This window comes from Dasypus novemcinctus, chromosome 10 (genome assembly GCF_030445035.2).
Source record: "Dasypus novemcinctus isolate mDasNov1 chromosome 10, mDasNov1.1.hap2, whole genome shotgun sequence".
Lineage (NCBI taxonomy): Eukaryota > Metazoa > Chordata > Mammalia > Cingulata > Dasypodidae > Dasypus > Dasypus novemcinctus.
This window is the reverse complement of record NC_080682.1, coordinates 102,095,336-102,109,957: the sequence shown is the minus strand read 5'-3', so window position 1 is coordinate 102,109,957 and position 14,622 is coordinate 102,095,336.

The window sequence follows — 14,622 nt, the reverse complement described above, 5'->3', positions numbered from 1 at the left end:
CTCTCTAGGATAGAGAGCTTGTGCCCTGCACAGGTGGTGCAGAAAGAGACAGAGGCCTTGTGGGGAGAGATCTGGGGAGCACAGGGACAGCAGCAACACCAGAAGGGCCAGGGCTGGTGGACGGAGCATCGTACCTGGCAGGAGCAGGAGCAGGAGCAGGAGCAGGAGCAGGCCCAGTCTGGAGCTGAAGAGGCTGAGGCTGAAGCTGAGGCAATGGCTTCCTGGCCCCATGACCCTGCCTCTGAAGCAAGCATATATGAGCCAGTGGAGGGCTCTGGGCGTGAGGCCTTCTGGCCAGACCTCGGGCAACAAAAGGCCTTGGCGAGTATGCTGTGGGTGGTACCTGCAAATCAGAAGTAAGACAGTCCACGCTGGGCTCAGCTCCCGGTGGGGAGCCCTGTGGCCTTTCCAGTGACCTGCCTGTCCATTTGTACCCGCCCTTGGATTTCAGTGCTAGGTCCTCGGTGTCTGCTATTTCTCCTTCTCCACTGGTCCTTGTCTCCTCTGGCCTTGGCGGCTGTCCTTTTTTATGTGCCACGCCCCTATGCCCCACCCCACCAAGCTCAGCCTCTGTTTCTGTGGTTATCTCTGTAACTCCTTCTTGGTCTCTCTCTTTCCCTGACTCTGATCTTCCTTTCTCACTCTCCCTTTCTCCTGCTTCTGTTTCAGTTCCCCAACATCTCCCTGCATTCACCACATCTGGGCTCGGGGTGAACCTGGCACCCTCTTGGAGAACAGGGGCAGGGACCCTATCCTTATCATCCCTGAGGGGTCTGGGACACAGGACAGAGGGGCCACTCCCCCTTCGCCCTTTTCATTAGCTTAATTACGGGGTTGAGGATACCTGTGCCCATGGAAACTGAAAATGACACTTCAGGCTGCTAGGACCTGAATTATTCAACAGCGGCAAGGCAGCACCCCAGGCTCCACCGGCCCTGCCTGGGGGGAGGGGATATGGAGTTTGGAGAGTCCAGAGGGGCAGGGGTCAGGATCTGTAAAGACTTGGGCCTAAGGGCTTGAGGGGCCAACCCCCACCCCTGCCTCCCACCTCTGTCGCCTGGATTCTGGGGACTCCCCTTGAACCAGCAGTTCTTCACCTAGTGAAGGACTAAACCCATCTGCCCAGACTAGGTGCTTTGTGTCACGCCCGCTCGCCCCTCCTAGTGGGCGTGTGCTGAGCCTCAGGTGACCCCACAGGGCAGGCAGCAAGGCCCACATTCTCTTGGCAGCCATTCCAGTTCGAGCACAGGATTTTCCCTGAGCTCCAACACCGCAGGCAATTGTGGACTCTATTTTATGAGCCGTCTGACATGGGCAAGTTACTGAAAATCTCTGGGTTTCAGTTTTCAGTCCAGATAATGGGTTTAATGGCCCTCACCTTGAAAGCTGTTGTAAGGATTAAATGCAATAACCTGTTAATGCAAAGCAAGTTCCATAGCACAGTGCCTGATGCACAATAGACAGATGTTTGCACCACAGTCCCAGTGAGTAAGTCAGGATATCTTCAGGAGCCATGCACTCTTCCCTTTGCCATGACTGCGGGTATCATGGCTATGCCAGTGATTCAGTGATTCCTTACTTTATCTCCAATCCAGCCTCCTCTCCTAGGCATCAGATGCTTATATTCAACCACCTTCCTGATGTCTCCCTCTGGATGCCCCACAAGCAATTCACATAATTTCAAAATGGAACTTTGCTCTTCTCCAAACCCGTTTTTTCCCCAGTGGTCCTTTTTTCTTTTTTTTAAAGTTGGTACTGGGGCTTAAACTGGGAACTTGTACATGGGAAGCAGTTGCTTAACCACTGAGCCACATCCACTTCCCCCAGTGGTCTCTTAATTCATTGATAGTGTTGTGGAATTTAAGAGAAGTTCAATTATTCGAGTATAGAGAGGCCAGGACTCAGGAATGATTTTGAGAGGGAAAAATGGTTTATTGACGGCCGGCCGGACTCGGGAGCTTTCTGTTTGAATCCCGAGCCCTGAACAAGATTTTCAAACGTCTTTTATACAGAGAGGAAAGGCCAAATCGTCCCTTTGTTTCAGTTCTCAATAGGCTTCAATTAGCATATATCTCTTCCACATCTTAGGTAAGCTTTTAGCAAGGACTCCAGACATTTTAGATAAGCCTTGGTTTTTGCATTTCCCCTAAATACTTAAAGTTTATAGCCCTTGCTTTGTTAAACATTTCCTGGGACTGGAGCCTGCTGGTCCCTAAGAGCAGGACTGCAGCCTCTTACCGTTTCACACCCACAAGTCAAACAACTTAGTTATCTCTGAAGAGACAAAGAGCCTTCCACCCATAGCCCACATCATTCCCCCCCTTTGTCAAAGTTTACTTGCTAAGCTTTGGCATAATTATTGTTGTAGCTATGAGGTGGATGACTGTTTGTTGTCTTGACTGATTATTTATCAGTCTTTAGTACAGCATCAAGGACCGTTTTTAGAAGTTTAGAACTTTTCATTCTGGACAGCAGAATCTTGGGCAGGGGCCTCCCGCAGTTATTCTGCTGCCACTGGCACTCACGTGGATTTCCAGTCAGGTTCCAGATCCATCTATTACTTTTATTTTACTCTTAAAGAGTTTACACCTTTAATTTAAAAGGGGTGCTGAAGGGAGACGATCTCTTTTCTGTAACTGCTTCCTGCTGGCCATGGGCTGTAGTCATTGCCTAATAAGGTGTAAAAACTCTTTAATTTATTCTAACTGGAGGAAGATGGATCTGGCATTCTGTACGAAGTTGGATGAAGTTTTCATATGGTTAATAAGATGTTCACTCTGAAAGAAACAAACTTAATTAAAAATTTGGAATACCCGTTTTTAAAAGAGGACACATTGGATTACAGAGATAGACAAGATTAGATGCCTATAAAGATGGCATTCCTTAAAAGCTGGTGGGAACAGCATATATATTCTTTTTTTAAGTTATCCATCTTTAGAGAGAAATTGCAACAGACACTTAGCTTTGTCTGAAGACACATTCCAAGCTGTTCAATGATTGACACTCATTCGCTCTGTCAGATGCTCCTGGTGAACTGGCACTCCTTGGGCAACTGGCTTCACTCAGGATTAGAACACTAATTTGGAAATACTCTTAGTTTTCACCTGTGAGAGTGATCAGAACTACAGAATAAAGATTTTTACACCTTGGTTTTCATTGTACAATTTCTAGCAATTTTGACTTGTTCAATAGGTGACTCACCATCAGCAAGCAAGCCTCACTTTTGCTAACTGAGACTGGCTGAGACTGCCACCTTATTCTATAGACATGTTATTAACTGTTTAGAAAATGATTTTACCAGGAATTTAACATGTCTAATATACTTCTGCACTTGATCCAAAATAGAAAAGATAACATTACAATTATTAGGCATATATTTAGTACAGGATAAAAGTACAGCACTTAATATTAACTAATGTATTACTTAATGCATAAGGATTCAGAGTTGCCATTATTAGTTTTGAGTTTCAGGTTTGTAATACTTTACATGTTATCTCTCCATGAGAGCAGGCCATAATGCCAATTGTGTTTAAGTTTTACTTACAGTCTCCTGGTATCATGGCTCCACTTAGCATGTTCTTCAACGCAGTGAGCAAGTTGCAGCATCCTTCCAGTATTCCAGAGATTTTCCAGTATTCTACTAGCCTGGTGCATAGTGCTCTCTGGCACCATGGAACAGTGCCAGTCTGGAGGCGATATCCATTGTACACTTGGCTGTACCGAGTCATTATTGGCTGCAGGAGCTTGAAACTGCAATATAGTTTCCATCGACTTCAGGAGCAGAACCAGAGACTGATATAGCACATATTTTTAATTGAGGGGTCAGTGACCAGCCTAGCCAATAACTCACATGGAGAGGCCACCTGTAATGTATACAAGGCCTGGTTCGAATGCACAAGAGTTTGACAATGTTAAAGTTTATTCCTTGTTTTATATATATTTTAAACAACTTAACGCAATACATATATCAAATGACTATTTACTTACACAATTTTACTATGAAGATAACAGTAGCTACTTTACTTTAGTAATAGAGGAAAAATACTTTTCATTGTTAGAATGAAAACAGAATATTTCCAATAGAATCAGGACAACTTTTTATTACCATTTACTTAAATGTGTATTTTGCAGTGGCCTTCAGACAGGTTTATTATCATGAAGTTATTTCTGCTACCAATACCAATCTAAGTTTCTTTAGTTAACAATGACTTCTACAACTAGAATTATTTAAACATTTTCAGTTTGGAAGATGTTTTACAAACTCTTTATAATTGACTATAACCGCATTGACTAGACACCTCATGTTTAAATAAACTTACTAAATTACAATTACCAATGAAAGAAATTTACTCTTTATTTAAGAGAGCATATCTACAATCTTTTCCCTTTAGCCTAATTTCACCAATGTGAACTTACAATTTTCACTTACAATTTTCATTACCGTAAAGATTTGTACATATGTTAATTTAGTTTATAAATTAACTATGGGAGATTACACTCAAGTTAAATAAAATTGAAACCATAATAGTTTATGCAAGGAATGTTCTCTTTTTCCCTTACAGGAAGCTAAAAACTTCTTTTCTTTAAGTTATGAAAATTATTAATTTAAAAGCATAACTGACTACCAGGTTTTAAAACACATGCATACTGACTTCCAGGTTTCAAAACACATTACACAATTACTTAATTTTTTAAAATCATAACCCAGGAAAGATCTCTCCATAGTTTTTATGGACTTTCCTTTTCTTACTGAAATTTGTTAATAGAGCCACTAATTACCTTATTTTGTTGGAAAGAAATCTTCTGGAAGAAAATAAGGCTCACCAGATTGTGGAGAAGAAAATACTTTATTCTCAATCTTGCAAGAAGGGGCGCAGAGCCAGATATGGCTGGTGCCCCGAACAAAGAAAAATGACACAATTTATACCCCTAAGCCTAGCATGCAAGCTCTTCCTGTTTTTCCATAGATTGGATACTTCAGAAGTTACAGCTTATCTGAGATTTAACTTTCCCACGCAAAAGTTTGATTTAACTGCTTCTTCTATCACATTCCAACCATTTTAGTTTTTACCTGCTCCCCCCCTTTGTCAAATAAGGAATAGAATTTAGTGCTGAAATGGCACCGACTTAGTTAGCTCCTTCTTGGGCATCCTTCCACTGCCCATAGGACTGGCCTAAACTGGTCTCCTCCACTGCTGTCCAACCCGGGAGTGGGAGACTGAGGCAGCAGGCCGCCAGGTTACATCAACATTTTTCTTCTGTGAAAATTAACCTAATCTTTGTTTTGTTTTGTTTTTTTTTTCCAATTTATGGCTGACAAAGGTTTAAACTGGGAAATTACCAGGCAAACTGATTCTTAATTCCCTAGCCTAGTAGATAGGTTTAATCTGCCACACCTAGTCTTGCCTTAAAAGCTCTTGCAAAGAGGAGGCCCTTTCTCAATTGTTTCCATAATCAGATTTCTATGACTTTTTCATCCTGCTTAGTTCAATTTGGGCTTTAAGAATATTTATAAATATAACTGCATATTTTTTAACAATTTGAGCAAATAGGCAGACATGAATAGTTTGACACAACAACATGACTTTAGTTACTTTAAACTTTTCAAAGACTTTTGAAACTCTTCTTAATTTGCACTATGACCATGCAGTTTACCACAAGAATTTTCTTTCTTACTTAATGGATTGTAATAACCAAAATGTTCTCAATGCCTTAGCACCATTGTTTTAGAACTTTATATTTTACCTTGAAATTAGCAGAATTTTGGATAAGCAACAAGATTAGTTTTATATATATTTACTGAGGCTATTTGAAGCCTCAGGGAGACAGACTGCTTTCTCTCATGAATTGCCACTCTTAGGAACACTGACCGTCAAGGCAGGAGACTTCTCCCCCTCCACCCCCCTTTTGATTTTGGAGATAATAAAACTCCAGTGGCCATTTAACCTTATTCTATCAGGCAGCCATTTATTTAGTTTACACTTGAATTCATGAGAGAAAGGGTTACTAATACCAGAAGAGGAGACAGTGATGTCCCAGCTCTTCTCAATTATGAAATAACCACAGGCAAAGGCAAAGGGCGAGGTTAGGCCTGAAGCAACCATAAACAAAGGAAAGGTTAGTGTAGAATTTACACTTAAATAATAGTTTCAGGCTAAATTCACCCAGCTATAATCTCAGTTATTGTCTTTCCACTGTTTTACAATATAAATGCATTTATAAATGATTTTAACTCTTAGTTACAGTTTTTATTAATTTTTTAAAACCTATTAATTTTATAACACCTTTAAATACCTTTCATTCAACTTATAACATATTAAATGAACTTAACCATTACTTTAATTTTTCCTTTAAAGTGAAAGAATAAATCTCTTGCAGTTAGTTTGAAATAAAAGGCTACTTTTCAGGATTTGATTTCTAGAACATAAAATGTTCTTTTAAAAGAGGTAAGACTCTTCTTCAAACATTGAGGATATGATGAGGTTAAAGCACAAGAAGCTATTGATAAATGATTTTCTTTATATATTGATCTTACTCAATTTAATCATAAAAATTTCCCTTCCACAAACCTTCTACACTTTCAGTATTCATTCAGGTTCTGTCCCACACTCTACTCTTTCCAATAATCAATCATTTTATCTTAGGACAAAATCATCTTCTGTTGCCTTAACAATAAAAACACACTCCATATATCCCACATACTAAGTTACCAGGCAAACTTCTTACAACATATAATTGCCATTAATACTAACCAAGTTTGTTAAAATAATGAACTTTTCTTCACTTTAAATACTTAGTAGCATGTAATACCAGAAACAGTTTTTTTGGAAGCAAGTTGGCAGGGGAGATTGGCTGCCGAATAAGTTTGTTATAAAATTGCCTTTTATTATTATTATTATCAATTCAGTTTTGTTAAATAATGACTTTCTGCAATTAGCCACTTAAATACCTTAAACAATGCTTTGTAAAACTTTATATTTATACCCTTAAGACAAAGTTTACCTTCACAGAACACATTCTCTTACTTAAGGTTACTACAATACCTTCTAAGAACCTGAGCAGAATGCAAACGTATTTTGGCTTTGACACCCTAAGGAGGGAACTTTACTGCATTTATTCTGATTCTGCTTTTCACCTCCTTCACTTCCCCCCCTTCCAGGCAGTCGGGTGCACAACAAACAGGAATGCGGCTTATGAATAGAAGGGTGGACTCACTGGAAAGGGGCAAGCCGCTCACCCCTTTCCAGCTTTCAGCCAAAATGGGCAGACAGAACCTACTCAAATTTGGCAACTCTCCCAGGAACCCAGCCGCCCTGACTGGGACATTCCCAACAGACTTGGGTGCTTGGCGCGGACACAGATGGCCTCCAAGCCCCGGCAAAGGGCCAGACCAGAGACAAGACACCAGAACATGCACAAACATCTAGACTCCTCAGCTTTTGCCCCAGAATCATTTCACCCCCTTGCCAATGGCAAGGGAGGGCTCCAGCTCAGCTGTAATTCTACTTCATGTAAGGACACAACTCCAACACTAACATTGAGCTGACACAGACAGAAGCACAAAGGTCACTAATCTGACTCACAAGTTTATATATTTATTTTCACCACGGCTGCCCCCACAGCCATCACAAACCTCAGAACACTTAACATTTGGTATAAAGCAAATTCATTCACAAATTAGCACCATAACAAAAGATTTCAGCTAGACTTTTCCACTGTTTAAACTTTACACCCAGACCAAGCTCCACCAGAAAAGCCGATCCATTTTCCTGTAACCAAGTTTTGTTTTCCTTAATCTAGACCAATTTCCAGGATATTAGGACTCGAACCTATAAATACCCTTCCTATTAAAATCGAGACTCCACTCCTTTAGTGGATATAAGACCAGTACCAGATTCTAACATGCAGTTAGACAAACCCAAAACACCAGGGCTTTTCCCCGGTTTTCCTCCTTTTCCCAAGCCTAGAGAGAACGGCTTCCCCCCAGCCTTCTGGGGCTACTAGGGTTCTCTCGGGAGGTGATCAGCCTCCCCTTCCTAGCAATTAAAGCTAGGGCCTTCCAGACTCTGCTCACCCGGGGAGTCTTACCTTCTTCCATGTTCGGAGCTCTTTTTCGTTCCCAGAATCTTTCTCTTCAGACCTTCCATTGCCCCTTGATTTTGTCGGGAAGATTCTGGTGGAGCCCACATCTTTTCTGGATTAAATTTAATCCAGGGGCGCCCAGATTTGGGGTTCACCCGAGTCCTCCCGGCTTCCTCGGGGATTTGGAAGGGGCAGCAAAATGCTACCGTCTCTGGCCTTCATTTATTGTCCCTTCGTGGTCGCCATTAATGTTGTGGAATTTAAGAGAAGTTCAATTATTCGAGTATAGAGAGGCCAGGACTCAGGAATGATTTTGAGAGGGAAAAATGGTTTATTGACGGCCGGCCGGACTCGGGAGCTTTCTGTTTGAATCCCGAGCCCTGAACAAGATTTTCAAACGTCTTTTATACAGAGAGGAAAGGCCAAATCGTCCCTTTGTTTCAGTTCTCAATAGGCTTCAATTAGCATATATCTCTTCCACATCTTAGGTAAGCTTTTAGCAAGGACTCCAGACATTTTAGATAAGCCTTGGTTTTTGCATTTCCCCTAAATACTTAAAGTTTATAGCCCTTGCTTTGTTAAACATTTCCTGGGACTGGAGCCTGCTGGTTCCTAAGAGCAGGACTGCAGCCTCTTACCATTTCACACCCACAAGTCAAACAACTTAGTTATCTCTGAAGAGACAAAGAGCCTTCCACCCATAGCCCACATCAATAGTACCATCCATTCATCCAAATTGAGAGGAACCTCACTTTGCTAAACCCTCTCAATAATTAGGCACTATGTCTTGTTCATCCCATTGCCCTATTATCTTCAGAATCTGCTTCTTGCAGCCATTGTAGTATTAACTCATTGAGACTCATCCTTTGTTGTCCCTACTATTGCAACCACACCAGTCCCCTCCAGTCCATCCTCCTGTCAGTAGCTCCCCACCATCTACATGAGAAAGTACAAACTCTTTAACCTGCCATTCAAGGCCCTTCATCATCTGACTGTCCCTCTACTTTTGCAGACTTACTTCCTGCCATGTTCCTCTTTGTACTCCATGCTTGCCAAGCAGGAACTGCCTGTGTCCTCATGAGGCACCATGCCACAATGCGATTCTGTGCCTTTTCACGTTACTGTATCTGCATGCAATGCTATTTCCTCTTATAGACCTGGATCTTCATCCATCAAGCTTGATGGCCCCTCTTCTCAGAATTTCTCACTAACCTTCTGCCTCCCTCTAGACATTTGCTCTTCTGCAGTTAAACAGAAGCTGCATAATATCATTATGGTTGTCTATTTCTCATTTAGACTATGAGCTCCGTGAAAGGGAGTTGTGGATGTTTGTTAAGCTAAACTGAAGATACAACCTCCTCTCTAGCTCAAACACCTTTCAGCCCATAGGACTGGAAAGATGGACTCATATTCAATACTTATTGATTTCATCATCCTGGCTTTGCCTTCAGCTGCCTCATCACCCTCCTTTTCCTAACTGTTTGTTGGGAAACTGGCTTACCTGTTCCTTATTGTAAATGTTACACCTGTTCTACTGTAGATGTTGCAGTTGTTAGGTGTTGTAGTTGTTCCCTACTATTGTAGATGATGTTGCAGTTGTAACAGCAAACAGCTGCTTGGTAGTTTCCAATAAATACGAGGTGGAAACTAGGATCTAGGCTCTCGGTTCCAGAAGCTGAGTTCCCTGGTCCCATCTTTATCTCCTCTCTTGTGTCTCTCTTTCTGTCCTTTTATTTTGTAAAGTTCTGTGTTGCCTTCCCTTAGAGCCAACTTATTATGAGCTGATTGCAGCAACTGGCTCCCAACGTGGGACCCGAAGGAACGAAGGATCGCTTCGAGTGAAACTAAAGTGGTTGTAATGGCGCAGAGCCCCAAGTGGTTTGGAAACCCTTCGAAGTCCTCGAGGGTTTGCTTGTATTTCCCCAGGAGATGGAGAACATTCTGTGTGGGTGCCAGCTTGTTAGATAAAGCCATACCATGAACCCCAAGAGACAACAAAAGTTCCTTTGGAACCCAGAACTTCCGGTTATGCAGATGAAGAGACAGACACTGGAAACTGCACGGCTGAGTCTCATTCCAAAGACTAGAATGGCTTTACATCAAAGTATCTAACCTCAGAACTTGTTCAAGCATGGCATCATAAAGCAAGTATGGCTTGGAGACAGAAAGAGAGTAAGAAGGAAACTGAGAAGAGGAAAACTGGAAAAGTAATGTTGAATTATAAAAGGAAGCAATGAAGAAATTCTAGATTAATTGATTTGGAACTGTTTTTGTGTTCTGTCAGTGTGTGTGTTGCAGTTGTTTCAGTGTGTGTGATTGTTCAAAAAAAAGGAAGAAAAAAGGGAAAGGAAGGAAAAAAGGGGGGGGCAAAGAAAAAGAAAAAAAGAAAAAGGAAAAAAGAAAAGAAAAAAAGGAAGAGAAAGGAAGGTTAAAAAAAGGAAGAAAAAAAAGGAAAAAGAGAAAGGATAAAATGAAAGTTGTAAAAGTGAAGAAAATATTGAAAAAGGTAAAAAGTTTGTGGGAATGCTAACTGAAATGCTATAAGGTGTATTTTGTCCTAAAATAAAATGGTTACTATGGAGACATGCAGGACAGAACTAGTGTGCATATAGCAAGTTGTAAAAATATTGTGGTAGGATTCAGTGAGGTGTGTTTTGTAAAAGTAAAACATGCCTGAATGAACACAAAAAGTGCAAAAACTGTGAAAAGGTCAGCAATGGACTTTTTGCAGTTCTTCAAGGCTTTCTGCCCTGGCCTGATGGCAATGAATCTGGCTGCATAGGAGAAACCTGTGGCAGTGACCCTACTAAGAAACATCAGAGACAATGGTATTTTAAGGACCTGGAAGAGGCAAACAATTGGGACAAGCGGTAAAGTCCCTGCTACTCTAGCTAATTACTAAATATTGTTCGAATGGGTAAGACAAAACTATATGTTCTGCTGTAATGAAAAAGTACAATGTTTTCTCATGTTAATGGAGTTTGTAATGACTTAGCCTGTGAATTGGATCTGGCCAGCAGTAATATCGAGTCCTGGCCTATATAGCCTTGCCAGGTGGGGATATTAAGCCCATGAGAAATGAAAGTATATTCATTAAATGTCTGCTGTTTGAAAGTCTTGTTTTTATATAACCTATGGTAGTTATGGATTATGTATAAAATGCTTGAATAGTAATCAGAACTTTAATAATGTAACATATTATATACTTAGGTGATTGGATGAACTGTGATACATAAATGTACCTTGTTGAATGTATATGTAAATCTCTTGTTTTAAGTCCTGGGACTGAATATATTGAGAAAAAAATTTAATGAGTATTGTTCAAACCTAAAAGTGAAAATATCATGCAGGAAGCTTTGTTAATCTGTGAAACGCCATTTGTGTAGACTTTGCAAAAACAAAAGGGGAAATATTGTGGAAAACTGGCTTACCTGTTACTTATTCTAAGTGTTACACCTGTTCTACTGTAGATGTTGCAGTTGTTAGGTGTTGGCAGTTGTTCCTGCTATCATAGATGATGTTGCAGTTCTAATAGGAAACAGCTGCTTGGTAGTTTCCAATAAATATGAGGTGGAAACCAGGATCTAGGCTCTCGGTTCCAGAAGCTGAGTTCCCTGGTCCCATCTCTTTTTTTTTGTCTTTATTTTTTTAATATTACATTCAAAAAAATATGAGGTCCCCATATACCCCCCACTCCCCTCACCCCATTCCTCCCCGCATAACAACAATCTCCTCTATCATCATGAGACAGTCATTGCATTTGGTGAATACATCTCTGAGCACCGTTGCACCTCATGGTCAGTGGTCCACATCGTAGCCCACACTCTCCCACAGTCCACCCAGTGGGCCATGGGAGGACATACAATGTCCAGTAACTGTCCCTGCAGCACCACCCAGGGCTGGTCCCATCTTTATCTCCTCTCTTGTGTCTCTTTCTGTCCTTTTATTTTGTAAAGTTCTGCGTTGCCTTCCCTTAGAGCCAACTTATTGTGAGCTGATTGCAGCAACTCTTCAAGCCTGTTTGGGTCTTGAGCACTGTGATTTTTTTTTTTTTTAAAGATTACATATTGATTTCTCCCCCCTCTCCATTGTTTGCTCTCTGTATCCATTCACTGTGTGTTCTGTGTCTGCTGGTATTCTCATTGGGTGGCTCCAGGAACCCATCCTGGGACCTTGTGGAGGGGGAGAGAGGCGATCTTTCTCTTGCGCCACCTCAGCTCCCTGATCTGCTGCGTCTCCTGTTCTCTCTCCTCTGTGTCTCTTTTTGTTGTGTCATCTTGCTGCACCAGCTTTCCGCATGGGCCAGTATTCCTGCACTGGGCAGCACTCCGCGTGGGCCAGCTCACCACACGGGCCAACATGCCTTTACCAGGAGGCCCTGGGCATCGAACCCTGGACGTCCTATATGGTAGACGGGAGCCCAATTCCTTGAGCCACATCCACTTCCCTATTTTTTATTTATCCTCCCCCCCCTCATTGTTTGTGGTTGTTGTCTGCTCTCTATGTCTATTTGCTGTGTGCTCTCTGGGTCTGCTCGTCTTCTCTTTAGGAGGCACCAGGAACTGGTGAGAGTCTATTTTTTTTTTTTATGGGGATTTTTAAAAATTTTAATATTTTTTAGGTACTGGGGCTGGGGATTGGACCCCACCTCATATGTGGGAAGCTGGCGCTCAACCATTGAGCCACATTAGATCCCAAGTTGGTGTTTGCTTTTTTTTTTTTTTTTTTAACGTAGCATCGAAACCAAACCTGGGACTTCCCATTGGGAAGCAGGTACTCAACTGCTTGAGCCACATCTGCTTCCTGGAATTTTTTTAAAAAATACTTTTATCACAGAAGTTGTGAACTTACAAAACAATCAGCTCATGTGTAGAATTCCCATACAATAACTCTTCATCAACATACCATATTTGTTAATCTGTGAAACATGTGAAACATTTGTTACAGATTATGAGATAATTTCATCAGACTATTATCATTAATTACGATTCATAACATGTTTGGTATATTTTTTTCATAACCCCCTATTATTAACACAGTACATCTTTGGCATTGATGCAAGAATATTACATTATTGCTGCTAACTATAGTCCATAGGTTACATTATTTGCATTTTTCCCATGCTTCTCCATATTCCCACCACTATGCAGTAGTGATGTGCATCCATTCTAGTTCACAGAAGGACGTTTTTGCATTTTATACTACTAACCACAATTCTTCTCCACCTCTGGGTTCACTGTGTTATCTAGTCCCTAGACTATTCTCTAGCTTTCTTTCAATTGATATTTACATCCCTAGACCACCCTTTTCAACCATAATCCCATTTATAAACCAGCTGCTACTCACTATAATGTGTTACCATCAACTCTCTCCATTTCCACACTTTTACAGTTAATTAAAATTTCTACATACATTGAGCATCAGTACTCCTTCACAGCCCTCCTCTTACCTCCTAATAACCTATACTCTAGATTTTAACTCCATGCATTTATTCTTCATATTTCATATTAAGAGTATGCAATATTTGTGTTTTTGTGTCTGGCTTATTTCACTTAGCATAATATTGGCAATATACATCCATGTTATCAAAGTGTCCCAATTTCATTTCTTCTTATTGTAGCATAGTATTTTCAATTGGTTTTATTTTAGGTACTGGGACTGGGGATTGAACCCCATACCCCATATATGGGAAGCTGGCAATCAACCACTGAGCCACAGTGGCTCCCAAGTTGGTTTTTCTGTTTGCTTCTTTTTTTTTTAGGAGGCCCAGGAACCAAACCCAGGACCTCCCATGTGGGAAGCAGGTGCTTGACCACTTGAGCCACATCTGTTCCCTCAACTGATTTTTAAAAAAATTTCTCTCCCCTTCAGCCCCTCCCCCACCCCAGTTGTCTGTTCTGTGTGTCCATTTACCGCGTGTTCTTCTTTTTGTCCGCTTCTGTTGTTATCAGCAGCACGGGAATCTGTGTCCCTTTGTTGTTGTGTCATCTTGCTGCATTAACTCTCCGTGTGTGCTGTGCCATTCCTGGGCAGGCTGAACTTTTTTCGTGCTGGGCGTGGGGTTCCCCTATGCGAAGGACACCCCTGCATGGCACGGCACTCCTTGCGCACATCAGCACTGTGCATGGGCCAGCTCCACACAGGTCAAGGAGGCCTGGACCTCCCATGTGGTAGATGGACGCCCTAACCATTGGGCTAAGTCTGCTTCCCCAATTGATTTTTTTAAAAATTGATTTTTGAAAAGGCTGCTAAGTCCACTCAACTGAGATAAAACAGTGTCTTCAACAAAGCATGCCCAGAGAATTGCATATCCATATGCAAAAGAAGGAAGAACACTATCTCACATCATACACAAAAACTAACTCAAAATGGATCAAAGACCTAAACATAAGAATGAACTATAAAACTCTTAGAAGAAAATGTAAACAAACATCTTAAGGATCTGGTGTTAGGCAATGGTTTCTTAGATTTAACACCCAAAGCACAAGAAACAAAAGAGAAAAATAGATAAATGGTACTTGAAAATTTAAAGCTTCTGTG